The sequence below is a fragment of the Sus scrofa genome, chromosome 13 (genome assembly GCF_054392235.1).
Source record: "Sus scrofa isolate SSC_HxYL_T2T_F1_AM1 chromosome 13, Sscrofa_HxYL_maternal_Yorkshire_Landrace_v2.0, whole genome shotgun sequence".
In the NCBI taxonomy this organism is placed as follows: domain Eukaryota; kingdom Metazoa; phylum Chordata; class Mammalia; order Artiodactyla; family Suidae; genus Sus; species Sus scrofa.
In genome coordinates, this window is record NC_139395.1 from 223005648 (window position 1) to 223009271 (window position 3624).

General features: G+C 56.2%; 1 long non-coding RNA gene across 1 annotated transcript; it reads left to right on the forward strand.

The window, feature by feature from the left end:
* The first annotated feature begins 267 nt into the window (after positions 1-267).
* Positions 268-3214, forward strand: LOC146397933 (uncharacterized). Its single transcript, XR_014823966.1, has 3 exons — positions 268-465; positions 885-980; positions 1336-3214. It is a non-coding gene; the product is annotated as an uncharacterized LOC146397933 (long non-coding RNA).
* Positions 3215-3624: the final 410 nt, after the last annotated feature.

Genomic DNA, 3624 nt, shown 5'->3' on the forward strand with positions numbered 1-3624 from the left:
CTCCACCAAGAGCTTGGAGAGATCGCTGGTGACTGGCCCAGGTCCAGAGGCACCCGTCCAGGTCAGAGCCCCTCGGAGGTAGGTCTCTGATGCAACAGAATAATTAAGGAGCGAATGAGCTGCGGGGAAAACGTGTATTTCGTCATCAAGAAGAAAGAACGCAATCAGAAACTCCAAGATAAACACACCGTGTGCGATCGAGCGGACACCCAGCTGTGCAGGAAGCCAGCGGGACAGCAGCGCGGGCAGAGGACGTGCAGGGTGAGGGCTCCCACCTGCCTGCTGCCTCCGAGGCACCCGCTTGTCGCCAGACCCCGTTCCCTCTCCGTAGACTCGGAGCACAGCGTGGGAGGGGGGCTGGCAGGGAGGGTGGGGCCGGCCCTCACTGTGACACTGGGAAGCAGGACACCGGGAACCCGCTTGCAGAAGGCAACAGACACTGAGGCTGAAGAAAGAAAGTGCAAAGTAAAGAAAAACTCTGCTTTGGCCCTTTCCTCATCATTCAGTTGTAAATCCCTTTTCTGCGTTGATGAGTGAAGCTGGAGATTAAGTATCATTTCTGGTCCAGGGAGGGAAGCAAAGCACGCCTGTGGGAGGTGGTCGGGCTGGGGAGGCTCCTAACAGGATGGAAGATAAACGAGATGTGGGCCCTGCACTCCAGGCCCTCAGAGTCAGGGCCAGGCTGTGCTCCAGCCATGCTCCGCAGCGGGGGCCTCGTGGGGGGGCAGAGGGCTCACGCGTAGAGCCCCTTGGGGTCGGAGAAGTAGGGACCTCTGCCCTCCTTCCCTGCGCCCTCCCTCCTGCCCTGATCCTACACTTGAGCCAAAACACCAGCACGTTTGCAGCCCAGGACAGGGCTGCTTTTTGTCTCCTTTCTGCTACAGAAGTTTGCACCAAGCTTAGCGCACTGAGGATGCGGTGACAGCGCCAAAACCTGAAATGCAAAGCAGAGGTTTATACTTCTTGACATAAAAGGGAGGGTAAGTAGCGTAAACCCTGGAAACGCAAAAGTACTGCTGTAGCTGATGGCTGGGGAGGGAGGGGGAGAGAGGGGAGGAGGGGGAGGGGGGAGGAAGGGGAAGGGAGAGGAGGGGAAGGGGAGGAGGGGAGGGGGAAGGGGGAGGAGGGGAGGGGGAGGGGAGGAGGGGAGGGGGAGGAGGGGAGGGGGAGGGGAGGAGGGGAGGGGGAAGGCGGAGGAGGGAGAGAGGGAGGGGAGGGGGAAGGCGGAGGAGGGAGAGAGGGAGGGGAGGGGGAAGGCGGAGGAGGGAGGGAGGGAGGGGAGGAGGCAGAGGAAGGAGGCAGGGCGGCCAACCCCCTCCTCATCACCATGCCAAGGAGCTGAAAGGATGCCCACGGTGGCCTGGACCTAAAGCCCTGTGTCTCCTGGGGCTGCTAAAGCCAGCACGTTCCCCTTCTCTTCCTGGAAATCACCCGAATGCAACCAGCTTGAGAAACACGTAGGCAAACTCCGTTTCCTGCGAGCTGAGAACAGGGCCTCCCTCGGCAGAAGCGCAGGCTCCTGGAGCCCCGCGTGTGCAGGAGGGGAGAAAACTGAGGAGCTGGAGGCGACAGAGGGGCTTCAGGGCACTTGGGGGGTGAGGCACCAGGCGGGGCGGGGCAGCTGAAAAGCGGACGGGGTGCCGCGTGCTGAGGGGCGCAGACCTGGGCAGGGTCTCCCACGGTGGGGGCGGAACAGGTGCGCAGGAGCGGCCGCGGTCATTTCTAGAAAGAAGAGTGCTGAAGCCTCAGCGCGTGCAGGGCGTGCAGGGCGCAACGCGCGTGATGAGCTGGAAGGGGAACTAGACCCCACACCCGGGGAACCGGGTCTGTGCTGCGACAGGAACTCACGGCCACAGGGGAGCCTGGTAGGTGAGCCGCCAGGAAAAAAGCTAGTGCATTTATGCATCAGCCAGTCCAGCAGGACAGATTACAATTGGCTCAAATATTTACTGGTTTAAAAAGAACATCCTGAGACGCAGGGCGGGGAGTCGCCCCTGACGGTGGGAGGCAGTCGTCCGTCCTGCCTTTACCTTCCGCCGGCCTGGGAGTCGGACGCTGGCCAGGAAAACCCCATGAGAGGCCCTGAGCGCAGGAGAGCTGTGAGCCCATCTTTCACGCACAGTCCCAGTTGGCCGAAGCATCGTCATTGCATCCTTCGGGGAGCGCTTCTCGGTACTGGAAACACGCTTGAGGTGGTTGTGCGGCCGCTTTGTTTTTGTAACTGCCGTCAATTTAACAGTATGTTAATGCTATACTTGGTAGCGTAACCAAATGCCTCGTCTCAAAGAAGTTCACTAGGCTACAAGGTAACCAGGTTTTTGAAATGCTGTATCTACTGGCTTCTGTCTCCTTTCTCCTGGCCTGTAACTGGGAGGAGCACAGCTGACACAGCTGGTGTGGGGACCCCTTTCACCTGCAGCTGTGTTGTCTACTTTCGCTGTTGCACCTTGTACCTTGCAAACTGTAAAGCAAGGCTGGGAGGTTTCGGTAGAATTGGGGTTTTACTCCCATTTGGGAGGACGGTGGCCAGATCACGGCAGTTTCTACTTTTGCAGCACGTGGCCTGGAGCCTTGCGTGTCCCACTCGACTGGGGGGCCGTGGCAGGACTCTCCCGCACGCTTGCAGGCGCCTTTGGCCACGTGGCAGGCCTTCTCAGTTCATCGCTCCAGACGTGCTGGAGCAGAAAGGACAATGGATTGGAGCAAAGAAAGAAGATACTTCCTGCTGCAGATTCCATAAAACTCTGTATATGGGCTAAGCCAGGCCGTTCCACTTAACAACACTGCTTTTTCCTGTGATTACAGCAGGATGTGATTGTGGCTTTTTCAACTATGAAACCCCCGAGAGAGGGTACCTTCTAGTTGAAAGAGAGTGCCAAAAAGTTAATACATAAATAAAGTAAACTCTTAACAGGTTTTTTATTTTTATTTATGTATTTATTTCCGGCCATGCCCATGACATGAGGAAACGCCCAGGCCAAGGATAGAACTCTCACCACAGCAGTAGTCAGAGCCACAAAAGTAACAATGCCAGGTCCTTAACCCACCGAACCGCCAGGAAACTCCAAAAGTTTTTTTCTTTTTTTCTTTTTAATGAGGGAATTCTTTAAAACTTCAGAAGGGAAAATGCCTTTTAAACTGTGACATAAAACCCAGAAGCTCTGAACAGCTGATAAATTTGACTACATAAAAATAAAAGAATTTCTGCACAGCCTACGCTCTCAAGATACTGGCATTGGCAAGAGTATACGGGCTGTGAGGGGGAGGGGAACCCTGCAAACGCGTCTGCTCTGAAGAGGGATTAGGTTCCCACTGTGGCTCAGCAGGTTAAGAATCCAACTAGTATCCCTGAGGTTGTGGGCTTGACCCCTGACCTTGCTCAGTGGGTTAAGGATCTGGCGTTGCTGTGGCTGCAGTGTGGGCCAGCAGCTCTAGCTCCAATTCGATCCCTAGCCTGGGAACTTCCATAGGCTGCAGGTGCAGCCTTAAAAATAAAATAAAGTGACATTACTGTTATTTTTAAAAGAACTTGAAGTGTAAAACTCTGGTTAGGGTTAGGGGGCCACCCCCAGAGGGACGGGCAGAGCTGGGAGGGGCTGGGGCACGTGGGAGCGAGGGCGAGGG